A 16,480-nucleotide genomic window follows, 5' to 3' on the forward strand; every position below is an offset into this window, starting at 1 on the left:
GAGTATTTAGTTATGCAACTGTTGTGTGGGTGTGTGTGATTGTAGTTGGGTGTGGTTGTGGGTGTGTGTGGTTGTGTGTGTGATTGTGTGTGTGGTTGTGGGTGTGGTTGTGTGTGAGTGAGTGGTTGTGTGTGTGTATTGTTGTTTGTGTGTGATTATGTGTGTGATTGCAGTTGTGTGTGTGTGTGTGTGGTGTGTGTGGTTGTGGTTGTGTGTGTGGTTGTGTGTGTTTGTGGTTGTGTGCTTGTTGTGTGTGTGGTTGTGTGTGTAGTTGTGTGGTTGTGTGTGTAGTGTGTGTGTGTGGTTGTGGTTGTTTGTGTGGGTGTTGTGGTGTGTGTGGTGGTGTGTGTGGGTGTGTGTGGTTGTGGGTGTGTGTGGTTGTGGGTGTTTGCGGTTGTGTGTGTGTGTCTGGTTGTGTGTGTGTCTGGTTGTGTGTGTGGTTCTGTGTGTGTTTTGTTGTGGTTGTGTGTGTGATTGTGGTTGTGTATGTGTGGCTGTGGTTGTGTGTGTATGTGTGGTTGTGTTTGTGGTTTTGTGTGTGTGGTTGTGTGTGTGTAGTGGTTGTGTGTGTGTGTGTGTGTGGTTGTGTGTGTGTGGTTGTGTGTGTAGTCGTGGTTGTGTGTGTGGTTGTGTGTGCTTGTGGTTGTGTGTGTGTGTGTGGTTGTGTGTGGTTGTGTGTGTAGTTGTGGTTGTGTGTGTGTGGCTGTGTGTGCTTGTGGATGTGGGTGTGGTTGTGTGTGGGTGTGGTTCTTTGTGTGGTTGTGATGTGTGTAGTTGTGGTTGTGTGTGTTATTGTGTGTGTGTTGGTTGTGTGTGTGTGTGGTTGTGTGTTTGTGGTTGCGTGTGGGTGTGTGTGTGGGGGTGTGGTTCTGGTTGTGTGTGGTTGTAGTTAAGTGTGTGTGATTGTGTGTGTTGGTGTTTGTGGTTGTGTGTGTGTGGTTGTGTGTGTGATTGTAGTTGTGTGTGTGTGGTTGTGGGTGTGATTGTGTGTGTGGTTGTGTGTGCTTGTGGTTGTGGGTGTGGTTGTGTGTGATTGTGTGTGTGTATTGTTGTTTGTGTGTGGTTGTGAGAAGTTGACCTGGTATATGATGTTCACTAATTAAAGTGACTACCTTGTACCATGCCAAGCAACCCTTATGGTGTGGTTGTAAGTCAACCTTTTCGGACCAGCTGCCCTAGTGGTAGCGTAGGCTAAGCAGTCTTTCAGGCTAAACTCGTTTTAGCATGTAAAGCAACCTGTTTTACCATATGTAACCCCCTTTTATACCAATGAAAGGACACCACACAGATATATATTCCAAATATATATGTATTTATTACTCAAAGTATCCCCTAGACTCTTTATGAGCACAGTAGCACAAATCGTTAAACAAGAAAGTATTACAATATACAGAAGTTGCACTTTATATGGATAGGCCCTGGTGGCCGTTCAAACCATATACTAAAATAGTGGTATAAGTACCACGAACAGGAAAGGGAGAAGGCCTAGGGCCTCTAGAATCGCTGGGCCTACAAGGAGCTAACTTTAGTTAGTGACCAGGAGGTCCACGGGTCGCGTGTGCAGTGAGGAAAGTTACACGCGGGCTCCCATAGGTTTTCAATGGGTGCGTAAAAGTTCAAAAGTTACTGCTAGAAGGGTCTTCTGGATGGACTACGAACTTAAGACTTAAAACACAGACACTAGAGATGTTTCTCTACACTTGGGCACCGGAGTGCCAGCTTTACCTCACCCACAGGAAGCGGGTGCATAGGTCTCGAAGTGCGTCGGGTTTCGTCTATCTGTTCAATGGAGCCTGACGACAAAGATGCTGCAGGCGGTCGGTCCAGAAGAGATGCGGTGGATCCAAGGGTGGATCGGAGTTGTAGAAGACCTGTAAGCAGAGGGGACAGTGTTCACAGTCACTAGCCAGTGACCAGCGTGGCACCAGGTAGGTACCAGGCGATGTCGGGTGCAAACAGGTGAAGAGGTGTAGCTTGTCTCCGCAGCCACGTGGTCCCTGAAGGTCGACGACGTCCAGGAGTCGGTTCACGAGCTGTCCCACGCAGGCTCTCGCTGTCGGCGGTGTCGGCAACTTGAAAGAAGCAAACAAGCCTTGGCAAAAGCAGGAGTCGCAGGAATTGAAGAAAGCTTGTCACTCTGACCAGCAAGGTCAGAGGGGCTGCTCCTTTGGAGGGAAGCAGGGGCCAGTCTGGAGCAACCAGACCAGCGTCGTTGTTTTCAAAGTTCGTCGCCAAGATGGCCACTAGCCAACGGGCCAGGGTCCGGTTAGGCGCGTCGAGTTGCAAAGTGCAGAGGGGCCCCACGCAGATCGTGGAGATGCTGGAGGGCTCACCTTTGGTGCAGATGCTGCTCGGATGTTGGGCTTCTCAGGACCCAAAGCACAACTCGGAGGGAGCCTCTGTTGTCGGGCTTGCAGCTTGTCGAGTGTCTTTTCAAGATGGCTGGCTCCACGTGTCTCGGTGCCTCCACGGGTTCCTTCTTTGCAGGGACTGTGGATCGGGCTGTGAGAGGTCTGGAGGTCCAGGTCTTGTCGGTCTCTGCGCTCGGGCTCCGGCGGGAGGTGGCGGCAAAGCAGACGTCGAGTTGCTGGATGGTGCTTGCGTTAGCAAGATGGTCACTCCCTGACCATAGGGGAGATTTCCTTCAGTCCTCTGTGCAGCAGAGCGTCGAAGTTCCCGTCTTCTTCTTTGTAGTAAGTTGATTCCAGGATGTCTGAAGTCTTAGGACACAGCTCCTACCTTTAAGCGGATTCTAGGGGCCGGACTACCTGCTAGGTCCCTCCCTAAGGGTGGGACCAGGAAGGGGGTTGGTTACACTCCCAATCCTTTGTCTAGCTCGCCCCAGGTCCGGGTTGGTGTGCCCCAGGACCGGTTTGAACTGGCATATGCACCGAGGCTCCTTGTGAGCCTCAGGCATGTCTGATTCCGTTCAAGCCCTACCTGACCAATACACAAAATCCTGTCTGGGGTGGTGCTCGCACCTCCCTTGGCAGGAAACCCTTTGTCCACGTCTCCCAAGCTGGAAGGACTCCCAGCAGCAGGAGGGCAGACTTGTGTCTGTGGTGGCAGCGTCCATTTTGTGGAGCTGAGGCTATGTCTGATTTTACCCGGGTTTCAGGTTCTGTACATGTCGTGTCCCTCTAGAAGGGTGGAATGCTAACCCCGTCGCCAGAATTGGCGAGGATTTAGTATTCCAATTCGTATGACACCTTACTCGACATGTTTTGATAAAGCCAAACCAAAGATAGCATTAAACCGCGAGGTTCATAATGCACTTAAGAGTATATGGTATGGCGATATCTGGAAACAGTAGAAGGAAGTGGTTCCGACCACTGCAGACAGGCTCAGCTCATGCCAGAGCACCATCTCACATGAAACCAAGCACTCTGCCTTCAGGATTGTTAAGGCCTGCCATAGGAGTGACTAATAAGTTAATATGTGTCCCATTTAAGGTTAGGTATAGGTATACTACACCTAAGTAAGAGGTGATTACACCAACTTACCCCAGCTGAGTGATCAGCCAGTTGTGTCAAATTGTTAGGCCAGGCCAGGGGTGGCACAATACATGCTTCAGCCCCTGGTAGGCCTTGGATACACCAATGCCCTGGGTACCTAGTGTACACTGGTACAGGGGCTCACAGGGTGATCCAATTCCAATTGGTTATGCACCTATAGTGCATAGTGTCAATTTAGTAGAGAGAACAGCAGGCTGGGGGTCTGATTAGCAGGCCCACAGCCTCAATATGTCAAAAACCAGTGAAGCAAAAAGCAAAAATTTGGGGTGACCATAGGATAGCAGACCCTACTCTCCTACAGTGGTGGTGTGTGTGATTGCAGTTGTGTGTGTGTAGTTGTGGGTGTGGGTGTGTGTGGGGTATGTGTGGGTGTGTTTGTGGTTGTGTGTGTAGTTGTGGATGTGTGGTTATGGTTGTGTGTGTGGTTGTGTGGGTGTGTGTGTGGCTGTGTGTAGTTGTGGGTGTGTGTAGTTGTGTGGGTGTGATTCTGTGTGTGTGTGTGGTTGTGTGTTGTGGTTGTGGCTGTGTTGTGGTTGTGTGTGGTTGTGTGTGTGGGTGTGTGTGTGGTTGTGGTTTTGTGTTTGTGGTTGTGTGTGTGTTTGTGTGTGTTTGTGTGTGATTGTGGTTGTGTGTGTGGTTGTGTGTGTGTCGGGGTGTGTGGTTGTGTGTAGTTGTGGTTTTGTGTGTGGTTGTGTGTGTGTGCTTGTGGTTGTGTGTGTGGTTGCGTGTGTGTGGGGGTGTGTGTGTGGTTGTGTGTGTAGTTGTGGTTGTGTGTGCTTGTGGTTATGTGTGTGTGGGTGTGATTGTGTGGTTGTGGTTGTGTGTGTTATTGTGTGTGTGTGGTTGTGTGTGTGAGTGGTTGTGTTTGTGGTTTTGTGTGTGTGTTGTGGTTGTGTGTGTAGTTTTGGTTGTGCGTGGTGTGTGTGTGGGGGTGTGGGGGTGTGGTTCTGGTTGTGAGTGGTTGTGTGTGGATGTGTGTGATTGTAGTTATGTGTGTGTGTGATTGTGTGTGCTTGTGGTTGTGTGTGTAGTTGTGGTTGTGTGTTTAGTTGTGGTTGTGTGTGTGATTGTGGTTGTGTGTGTGTGGTTGGGTGTGTGTGTGTGGTTGTGTGACTGGTTGTGTGTCTGTGTGGTTGTGTGTGGTTGTGTGTCTGTGGTTGTGTGTGTGGTTGTGTGTGTGGTGGTTGTGTGGGTGTAGGTGTGGGTGTGTGGTTGTGTGTATGCTTGTGTGTGTGCGTGGGTGTGGTTGTGTGTGTGGTTGTGGGTGTGTGTGTGGTTGTGGGTTGTTGTGGTTGTGTGTGTAGCTGTGTGTGTTATTGTGTGTTTGTGGTTGTGTGTGTGTGGTGTGTGTGGTTGAAGTTTTAGTCACTACTCAAAATGAAATCCATTTTATCAGCGTTGCCAGTGCTCCTTTATGTTTAATGCCCTAAATGAAACACAATGTTATAAGCATCAAAGGGCTGGCCGAGAAGGGAGGGGGGGAATGCGAGGAGCAGAGGAGCCAGAATGAAACTGACGAAAAGGAGCCAGAATGAAAGTGACGAAAAGGGAGGAGGGAGATGGGAGCAGAGCCTCAAAGGGCTGGGCGAGAAGGGAGGGGTGCAATGCGAGGGGCAGAGGGGAATGTGAGGAGCCAGAATGAAACTTACGAAAAGTTGCCAGAATGAAAGTGACGAAAAGGGAGGAGGGAGATGGGAGCAGAGCATCAAAGGGCTGGGCGAAAAGAGAGGGGTGAAGGCGAGGAGCAGAGGAGCCAGAATGAAAGTGACGAAAAGGGAGGAGGGAGATGCGAGCAGAGCATCAAAGGGCTGGGCGAGAAGGGAGGGGGGGAAGCGGGGAGCAGCTGTGCACGTGCACGCCATTGTGCACTCAAGCTTGTAGCCAGCAAAACCATGTGGGTAGCACTTTGAAAACTCACCTACTAAAGTCTCTCGGAGCAGCGCATGCGCGCTGACTCTGCGAGACCTAAAAATGCCGATGAAGTCAGGCATTTAAGAAGGTGATCCCAATACGGTCAAAGGGGAATTAGCACCTTTTTGAGGTTTAAAAAGTGGATGGCACCATTAGTCTTTGGAGCCCTTTGCTTAAGTTTGTTTTTTAGGTCTCACTAGAGTCAGCGCATGCGCTGCTCTTGCGAGAAATTTAGTAGGTGGTTGAAAAGTGCTACCCAGGCCGGCCACCAGCTTTCTATTATGCGCACAAGCATGCGCGATGTGCACATCACTTTTTCCCGTCGCGCGTGCGCACAACTCGTGTCACCACTTGCGTTTTTTATTTATTTTTTATTTCATTTCGCGGCTGCGCGGCGTTACTTGGCCAATGCTTGTGCTTTATGCGGTCTTTAAACTGCGGTTAAATCTGCAGATAGAATACTTACACCTGTCTATTCTCTCCAAGAAGTCCAGCGTAGTGTTTGACGTGATTCTGGCTTAATGACTAAATGGCACATAGACTCACGGATCAGAGCATGTCGTGTGCCGAGCTCCATGCTGACACAGTTACCCACTCTGGCCAGCTGCTGGTTTTTTTCCAGCACTTTGCCTCACGGAGGAACTTTGAAGCACATGGGCTCCGTAAACATCAAAGTAAAATTTTCAGTCGCGCCCCGCTCACCAAAGGCGCTACACACAGGTTACACAATTCGCACGGTGCTCCGACACTCCGCGGCTCCTGCAATCCGATGGGCATGAGCTTTTATTTTCCTTCTTGTCAGTTTGGTTTCCTTCCCATTCTAACTTTCTTGCGTTCTTGTGCTGCTATCATCACCGTGATATTTTGTGCTTTTTCATTGATTTTGTACTACAATTTGGATTGCTGCACAATGGTAAATCAAACAAATACAGAATAAATAAGCAATAACATCGCCGTTAAGCTTTTTCTTTTGAAGAACGTTAACATATGAAAAGAATCCGCAAAGATGTTACTAAAAGAAATGCAAATCAACTTATACACAGGGTACTGTGTTCGAGTCTTGACCACATTACTGAAACAAAGGCAAACAGGTTACACAATTTGCACGGTGCTCCTTCGCTCCGACACTCCGCGGCTCCTGCAATCGGGTGGGCATGAGCTTTTATTTTCCATCTTGTCAGTTTGGTTTCCTTCCCATTCTAACTTTCTTGCGTTCTTGTGCTGCTATCATCACTGTGATATTTTGTGCTTTTTCATTGATTTTGTACTACAATTTGGATTGCTGCACAATGGTAAATCAAACAAATACAGAATAAATAAGCAATACCATCGCTATTAAGCTTTTACTTTTGAAGAACGTTAACATATGAAAAGATGTTACTGAAAGAAATGCAAAACAAACTTATACACAGGGTAACTGTGTTCGAGTCTTGACCACATTACTGAAACAAAGGCAAAGTCAATCACAACCCTTTCACAAGCGCTAAGTGCACACTCTGCTAACCTTTCTGATACTTAAGCAGACATGCTACGTCAGTCTTTGTAACTGAAGTAAAACCGCAACAGCGGCCTGAAGAATGAACCCATTTAAGTACTGAAATAGGTGCAGAGTGACGGACCTCAAGTGTTGCACTTCTATCTATATGTAGCCAAACACAACCTTTGCAGCCCAACAACAAATTACATTTAAATTTCAGCATATGCTGAACTAGAATTCTGTCAATTTTACACCTCCCCTACAGACATGATTTGTACTGCTCATTTCATTTGGCCAAAGCATAGCAAAAGTAACCCATGCTCACATTTGATCATTTTGTGCCTCCTCCAAAAACACCCACATACAGCATGGAAAGACAGTAATATTGTTGCACAGGAACCTTTTGATGCCATGATTTATCATTAGCAATCCCCCTGTCACATGGTGGTTATCCCCACAAAAAAATTGACTGCAGTAGACTGTTGACTAAATCCAAAAGCATATAACTAGGCTTAGCCAATAGGTCTCGCCTTTGGGGCCTTATAAGTGTTTAACCATGCAACAGTTAATGTTGTTGCACCAAGGATATTGTGCTGCATAACTAAATACTTATAAGGTCCCAAAAGCGAGACCTATTGGCTATGCCAATGCTTGTTTTACCTGGTTGTCCTCTAAATGTCATTTTATACTCCCTTCCTGGGCCTCGCTCTCTGTTGTCCCTTCCTTGGGGTTTGGGAGAAGGCTGTCACAGAGCGGGAGACAGGTTCCCAGGCAGGCACTAGCAAACCCAGAAAAGAGACTACAGGGACATCGCGGTCAAGCGTTTACACAGAGCAAGACGTAAGAATGAAAAGCGAAGAATGAAAACAGGATGAAGACGTTAGAGGAGGAAAAGAGAAAGAAGGCAGTGGAGGTAAAGAAAAAGAAGACAGGATGAGAGATAGACAGCGGAGGCAAAAGGGAAGAGGTCAGGGGTAATAGAAAGAAGGCGGCAGCTAGGCAAATGAGGGAGAAGACTTATAGGAGAAGGAAAAACAAGAAAGGTGATAGGAAGGGTGTGAAAATAAGGCAGGGAAATCTGAAGGAGAGAATATGATGGTAGTGAGATAAATATGACTAAGGATATAGGAAATATAGAATACACAGATAAGAAATACAATAGAATAATAGATAAGAAGGGCAGAGAACATAGAAAGAAAATAGATAGGGGTGAGAGAAAACAAGGAGAATAGTATGGAAAGCGAGAGTTCTGGAGGAGATATGGAGAAGAAACAGCAAGGGAGTGGGGAGATTGGACTGTGGAGAGGGAAACAGTGGGAAAATATGGAGAAGGCAGAAAGCGAAAAGAAAGGTGGCAGAGGAGAGAATAGGGAAAATGGTAAGGACAGAGACACTGCAAAGAAGGAGAAGGGATGGAGAGGATAGGAGACACGATTGGAATTACAGAAAAGATGTAAAGAAACAGTGAGATAACAGAGGACAGAAGAGCAGGGGCATATAGAGCAAGATAAAAGCATGTAATGACAAGTGAGAGAAAAACAAAAGAAAATAAGAACAGTGAGTGGAAAAAGAAGCCTTGGGAGAGGAAAGGAGACAAGATAAAAAGGACAGAAATAATGGAAAGCGACAGGGCAAGTTAAAGAGGGAGGCTGATATTGAGGAGAGAGAGGGAGGAAAGATTTGAGTACAGAAAGAGAAAGGAGAGCAGACGTGGAGTTGTCACAAAAAAAGAAAAGACGAGCTATGGAGGTGAGCTACAAAGGAGGATGTAGAAAAATAGAGGTGAGCATAAGGGAGAATTAGAGAAGAGAGAAAAGGCGGAAGGCGAGACAGAGAAGTAGCAAGTAGAAGAAAACGAGGAAGGACAAAGGAGATAAGAACGAGAGAGAAAGTAAAAGGGGACACAACGGTTGCAGATATAAGTTAATCAGAGCGAAAGGGCGAAAAGAGAAAGGGAGAGAGAGAAAAGTGAAGTCAAGATATTAATGTAAAAGAGGAAGGAGACTGAAGGGAGAGGCAGTTTAAAGGGATATTCAGAGAAATGTAGCTAGAAGAGAAAGAAGACGGGGCGATGTGTGGGAGAAAGGAAAATGGGAAAGCTAAGAGGGGAGGGTAAAACATAAGGACAAATGAGTGAGAGAGTGGAAAAGTGAGCGGAAGAGGGTAGGGGTGTGAGAAAGTGAAAGGGAGGAAGGTAATGAGGAAGAGACCAATAAACAGCAGTGCGATTATCTTCAGTGCAGCAGGAGCAGTAATGTGTGTCCATGAGTGGGGGAGGGCATTTTTAGGTCTCGCCTGGCATAAGACTGCGCAGACATTCCCCGTCTCGCTGGCGAGATTTAATGTTTTGGTTAGATTTCTCTAGTGGGCTTTAAGCCCCGCCCCTCCTTTCCATTGGCTGGCGTCACCGTTTATGCTAAACTGTGGCCAGCCATTGGAAAGGAGCATCTCGTGACGTACACTTTTCGCTTTTAGTGCCGTCCCAGTTGGACTGGCTGCCCCGACTTACTGCTGGCGTGAAAGGTTTTCTTATCTTTATGGGGCCAAACACATGGCCCCATAAAGATAAGAAACCAGTCATGCGAGTCAGTCCAACTGGGACGGCTCGCGAGCCACTCCAATTGGGACGGCTCTAAAAGAGACAAGGGTTCCAACTGTCCTTTTATTGTATTTATACCCCTCGAAAGTTAACGTGGTCTTCATATCAGGTACGTATCCGATATCAACCGAGCAAACTTCTAAAAAAATATTCAGGTAAACAACTAACTACACCCTTTTCCAGGAAAAGTTGAAGTGCTTTTCCTCGATTGGCCTGCCTTGCCTGACGAAAACTCCTTTGAATGGTTGCTGAGCTTCAGCCAATCTCAGAGGTGAGGGATAATTTCAAAGAGCCTAACAGTGAAAACGGACCGAGGCATAGCACGACCAGCCGCCATCTTTGTAAATAAAACCGAGCCCTTGGGTTGAACGAAAAATTGTTCAACTTTCAATAGAGCGCGATACCGAACGCCCGTATTGAGCGCATCTGAGCCGTCAACCATTATATCAAGAAAACTTATCTTTACATGTCTAGTATATATGAATAATTAGCAATCATAACATTGCACTGTTTTTCCTTAATAATAACTCTTAAGACAGAAATAAAGATTTTCTCACCAAAGAATATTTTAATTTCTGCGAAAAATAATGGGTGTTCGATGCTATACATTTTGCCTAAACTCATGCAATTGGGCTCTAGTTTTGCTGTCCGTCTTCTATGTTTCGGTAATGATCACCCACCAAATGATTCCCAGAATGCACTGGGCGTATTTTATGTGAATAAAACTGCTAGAAATGGGTGTGGCCAACGCCGTGTGTAGAGCGGTGAGATGTCGTGGCCGTGCATGTGTGACCTAAGTATAGGAATGGTCTGGCTCTCAAGACAAACCGTGATTGCGTGGTGTATTTTTAGAGGAGAGTATGACGGAGGGATGTCACACTCATCTAAGTAGTGCTTTCCTAGGTTAGTAGAGGTATCTGGGCACTCTGATCTGCAAATGGCACTGAGGTAGTGTCTGTGTTCTCATTTTAATTAGGGTCTGAGGTTTAAGCAAACCTACCCCTGATTCTTTGAAGAGCTCATTATAACCAATGCCCCCTTCTACACCATCCAAAGCATGCGCGTGCACAAACACAAACACGAAGAATCGAAAAGGACAGGTTGCAATGTTTGAAGAATTTGTTGAGGGGTCTGAACGAAATACTGCAGAGAAACTTTCCACATAATAAAACTACGCTTTTAAACTTTCCGGGAGGATGCAAGCAGTGTTCACTTGTTCATTTCTGAAGGAGCAGCCTCACATACATGGATTCATGCATGGGTCCCCAGGCATCGCTGCTGCGACCCCTGGCTTGGCCCTTGCAACCCCTGGTGATGCCTTTGGGATATCTGGCCTCAGAGATAATACAGCCAGCACCAGGGCTTTCAGTGGGATGAAAAAACTGGGGGATCTCTCAAAGGGGCGTGGACAATGTAATTAAGAGTGTGGCTTAAAAACACACAAACTAAAAATCTGTGCTTAGTATAGTGTGCCACCCGACTTGTATTTTACTGTTTCTATCATTGCATCCAGATATATGATACAACAAGTAACATCATACCTACAAGTCAGGATTATTGGTTTGTCAATAGTTGTTAGTTGTATAAGATAAATAAGCAGCAACTTTGGCTTGTATATAATATTGAAAAATCTTCCACTTAAAGCCCCAGTGACACCAGGACAATGTTGCTGCTCCTGAGTTTAAAAACGAGAAGGGGAATCCAGAGAGAAAATGACTCTCTTTAATGGATTTCCCTTACCCTACAACTCTCACCTGGCATGTCGTCATGCCGTATCTTCTCCACTAGTGCACTGTCACTGCAGTCCGGAAAAAAATGGACCGCCTGTGCCAGGGCACAAAACAGAGCCCGATAGAGACCCGTTTCGAGGCATTCTTTAAACAAGCATTAAAAATGCAATAGGTCTTGCCTTTCATTAAGTTAAAGCCATTTGCTTTGCTATACAATACCATTAGCAAAGCAAATGGCTTTAACTTAATTAAAGGCGAGGCCTATTGCATTTTCAATGCTTGTTTTTGCTTGTGTTGGGGCTATTGACCCTCTTTCTAGGCCACTGATTGAGAGGACTCCATAGTGAATGCTGTCTACGAGTAAAAAAGTATGCCTATTAGGCAGCCCTGTGAGAAAGGTCGCACACGGTAACCCCGCAGGAGAGCCTGCAGAGAGCACAAGGATTATCTGTCACACCCCAGGGATCTGAGAGCACACATGGTGAGCCCCATAAGAGAGACTGTAGAAGAGCACAGATTATGTATGTAGGTGTTCTCAGATTAAAATGTCATAGAGTTGTGTAGAAAAGGCTGCCCGGGAGTACAAGGTATATCTGTTAGTATTATGACATCTCAAATTAGACTCAAACAGTTCAACACATAATAAGGCTGAAGAATATGGCCTTATAGCCTGCTGTAGTAGGCTATATCGGCCATAAAAGGCCCTCTCCAGCGTTAAAGGGTCGAGCCTACTACTAGACCTTTAATGCTGATATAGCCGTGCTACGGAGGGATATAAGGCTCTTAAAACATTCCGCTACTAGAGGGCAGAATGTTTTAACAAATAAAACAAAGGCCTCATAAAGCACGAGGGAATTGAAATCCCCTCGGGCTTCGTGAGGCTTTTATTGACATCAACAACTGTGAACGACAATTTTGAAATGTTGGAGCTTCGGGCTTCCACTGGCCATTAGAAGCCCAGAGCACTCCATTGTTTTGAGTGGAGCACCCAACATCCCAATGTTTTAATATAGCCTTAGAGTCCGCCGTATCGGGCTCAGCCGGCCATTAAAGGCCCACTCCAGCATTAAAGGCCGAAGGCGAGGGCCTTTAACAAGGGAGTGAGACTTTAATGCTATTATTGCCCAGCTACGAAGGGCTATAAGGCTATTAGAACATTCTGCGACTAGAGGGCAGAATGTTATAGCAAATAAAACAAAAGCCTCATGGAAATCCCCTCAGGCTCCGTGAGGCCTTTGTTCACAGCAACAGCTGTGAACTACAACATTGGAATGTTCGAGCTCCGGGCGTCTACCAGCTATTAGAAGCCCGGAGCACTCTATTGTTTTCAATGGAGCTCCCAACATTCCATTGTTCTAATACAAGTTATGTCTGTGAGTGTTCTGCATCTTGAGATACATTTTGGACTCTTCAGCGAAAGATGTACACGAATCACATAATGCCTGTGAGTGTTCTGAGTTCTCAAGTCACTGTCTATGGGGTAAGACTACAATGCATGTGTCTTTGAGTGTCCAGGGGCCCGTGTATAGTTTTGGAATAATATTATGAGCTGTGCTTGTCTGTGCGAGTTAAGAAATTTGCTTCGCGTCAGAAGAATGGGATTGTATATCTGAAAACAGCTGATAGATAATGCTTACCCATGTACCCCTCCCTATTATGTAATGAAGCTTGCACTGCTACTGCCAGGGTAGAGCAATATCTGCATGCGTGAGGTGCCTACTCTTATCTCATACTTTCCACCAACAGCCCAGATTTGGAGCTAATGTTTGTACTCTTGCACCAGTTTTTTTGCCACATTCCTTTTTGGGGGGGGGAATATTTTTATTGGCATTTTAATATATGAAAGACCACATACGGTATCTATTTACTTCACTACAGTTATTACATTTCCAAAGCCCCAGGCAATCAAGTGTTCTTGTGAGCAGTACAAAACAGATTTCAATATGAATCCTTAAACACTCTATAGCTCAAGCATATCTATAGACCGGGGCCCCGTAGGCACGATTCCCAGCAACTAACACACCCCGAATTGCCATTACATGTCTTTAATCTATGATGCCTGTTCCCATGCCCACGTAGCCCTGTAGGGATCTACAATCTCGTAACGTTCAGGGTAGTTGTGTCTGGGTATATGGTGTCCATACCATCTCCAGGTCTTGCATGTGAAAGAATTCATCAAACAGGGAGTTAAGAACTGGGATACCAACTACCTATGTCCAGCGCGGCATTCTCTATATGTGTCACGTCATAAGTCTCAATCTATGCCCGCCGGGGAGAGGAGGGGGGTTGAACGGGGGGAAGCCCAGGATCCCGGAGATGTCCAATCATACCACATTTATTTATTGCACAGCCAGCCACTCTACTGTCCCCACCCCCCTCGCAAGGAGAGGGGAGGGGGTTGTCCCATAGGGGTTTCTGTCACAGTCATTCTCAGAGGCCGGGTCTAATCCTCACAATCGGAGTTATCCCAGTTTCTCTCGTCAGGCTGGCTGAGGGGGGTTTCACTATTTCCATCGGTATCGCTTGGAGTGCTCGGGTATTCCCAGGCATGCAGTATGTCTCTCCACTGGTCTGCTATTGGGTGCAAGCGCAGCCACCTCAAATCTTCCCTACGCAGCACTCTTTCATCTGTCCCGGCTCAAGTCGTCACCTCCTTCCGCCACACAGTCACTTATGGTCCCATAGGTGCTTTCCACTCAATTCCTATACGTCTCCTAGTCAATGCTAGCGCCAGATCTATGAACCTGTTTCCCGCTTTCCTTTTTGGTGGCCTAGGGTAAAGTCCCAGTAAACAGACTTCTGCAGTGCAAGCAAGCGTTTGTCCCAATGTAGTATTAAGCGTGGGGAGGGCAGTGTGCCAAAATATTTGCGTGATCCTACATTCCCAGGTCATATGAAACCCACGTCTTCATGATTGCATTTCGGGCAGTGCCTCGGTTCCCCCCCCCCCCCCCCCCAAATAACCAAGGCCCTGTGCGGTGTTAAATAAGTCATGCGTATATAATTACATTGTACATATTTTAATTGTGTATTCTGCAATATTTTCTTGGGAGATTCCAGGACCTTACCCCATTCTGCATCCGTGAGGTCCCTCCCCAAATTACTTTCCCACTTCTCCCGTAAGCGGAGCAGGAGGGTCAGTGAGGCCTCACGCAAGGACGCATAGAACCATTTAATTTGGTGTCTCGCAGTACCCAAAGTGACCAGTGAATGCAACACTGCATGTGTCTCGGGTTTCTCCCTATTCCGGCCCCATAGCTTCGCGAATTCCCTCTACAACGCTTCATACACTAAGAACTGGCCCGGGGGAAGACCACACCCCTCCACTAGTTCTTCAAAGGGAAGCAAGGTGTTCTCTTGATAACAGTCGCCTATGGTTTCGAGATCCACCGCAGCCCAGGGTGCTAACTGCTCCACAGTCATGATCTGCTACGGCTCACCTTGGGGCAATCCCACCAGCGGCAACTCCGGCGAATATTTTGGGGTATCCTCTTAATGCTACGTCTCCAGCATTGCAGTGCCATGGACTGCAGTATGGTATTGTAGGGAACTTCTGTTGTGTATATCAGAAGCAGACTCTGACCGGGTTCCGCCAAGAAAGACCCGTCCACGTGCACTCCTTCTAGCCATTGGGACAACCGTTGCATCTGGGTAGCAAGCTAATAGAGCTCGAAGTCAGGGACACTCAAGCCTCCTCCGTCTATGGAGCGTCTCAATACTTTAAGCGACACTCTGCGTCTACTGCCCCCCTAAACTAAGTCCCTCATCAGGGAATCCAGGTTGCAAAACCATGCCACAGGCATTAACACTGGTATATCAGCAAAGTAATATAATACACAGGGGAGCATGACCATTTTCGCCAAGGATATCCTAGCCATGATGGGGAGGCCTAGTGTACCCCAGAACTGAACGCTAGGTCTAAGAGAATTGCAATGCCCTACCCAGGTTTCCCTCTCTCAAGTCCTCCAGAGAGTGGAAGATCTGGACAACCAAATATTTGAAGGTGTCCGACGCCCAATTAAGGTCCATGGTTGCCTCGAGGGGACGTGCCATTGTCCCAGCCACTGGGAAGAGGTATGTTTTACGCTTATTAACTCGCAAGCCTGACAACTCCCCAAACGTCTCAAGAGTTTGGAGAGCTGTTTCCATCCCCCGAACAGCGTCGCAAAGATACACTAATAGATCGTCCACATAAAGAGAGATGATATATGTCTGTCCCCCTAATAACCTCATGCCTTCACCCCCGTGTCTGAATAATGCAGCCAAAGGTTCTATCGCCAAGACGAAAAGGAGCGGCGACAAGAGGTAACCCTGAGAGGTACCTTGCGTTATGCGGTATTGCGGGGAGATGGTTTTGCCAGTCTTTACCCTGGCTGTGGGGCAGGTATATAGCAGTCGTACCCAAGCCACCCAGCCGTCCCCCATGCCTAGGCGCTTCATGACTGCCAACAGGTAGTCCCACCCCACAGTATCAAAAGCCTTTTCTAGGTCAATTGATAGGATAGCAGACCGCTGGATGGCGTGTGCTTCTGGGTGGTAGAGCACCGAGTATAGGCGGCTGAGGTTATATGAGGTATTACGGGAGGGAATAAACCCGTTCTGTTCCGGATTGATCAGGGCCTGTATATGTGGGAGCAACCAAAATGCCGGTACTTTACTGAGGATCTTAAAGTCAGTATTGAGCAGGAAGAGGGGTCTATAATCTTTCACCTCGGGATGTGGGGACACAGTCTTGGGGAGCGGGACCACCAATGCATCTCACATGCTGTTTGGGAGATGTCCGATTTGGAGCGACTCCGCATATAAAGTCAATAGCCTTGGTGCTAATTCAGCCCCATACTTCTTATAAAATTCTCCCAGCAGGCCATCTGGGCCAGGAGTTTTCCCATTAGACATGGTGGAAATAGCTCCCTGTACCTCCTCCAGAGTCACTGGTCCACTCAATTCCGCCCTTGCTTCTGCTTCCAACGTTCAGAGATCTAGGGGCTCCAACAAAGCCTCAACAGTTGCACCAGGGAGTCCCATGGGGGGCAGTGTAAAGGGCTTTATAATAATCCCTAAGCAGAGTATTAATTTCCCTTGAATCATGCAGAGTTAAACCGTCAGCTGTCTGTATACGCATAATCGGAGAATCATGTTTCTCCGGACGAATCATCCAAGACAAGAGGTGGCCAGCCTGTCCTTTCCCCCCCTGTACTCTATCCATGTATGTCCTATAGTCATGTGATCTAAGTTGCTCCAGTATCTC

The 16,480-nt window shown here is 47.1% G+C and overlaps 1 protein-coding gene across 2 annotated transcripts in view; it reads left to right on the forward strand.

Annotated features, from left to right (window-relative positions):
- LOC146833541 (E3 ubiquitin-protein ligase TRIM39-like) overlaps positions 1 to 16,480 on the forward strand; it is a 138,616-nt gene that overhangs the window by 39,782 nt on the left and 82,354 nt on the right. The gene's annotated exons all lie outside the window — the stretch shown is intronic.

Source organism: Triturus cristatus, chromosome 4_2 (assembly GCF_964204655.1).
Source record: "Triturus cristatus chromosome 4_2, aTriCri1.1, whole genome shotgun sequence".
Lineage (NCBI taxonomy): Eukaryota > Metazoa > Chordata > Amphibia > Caudata > Salamandridae > Triturus > Triturus cristatus.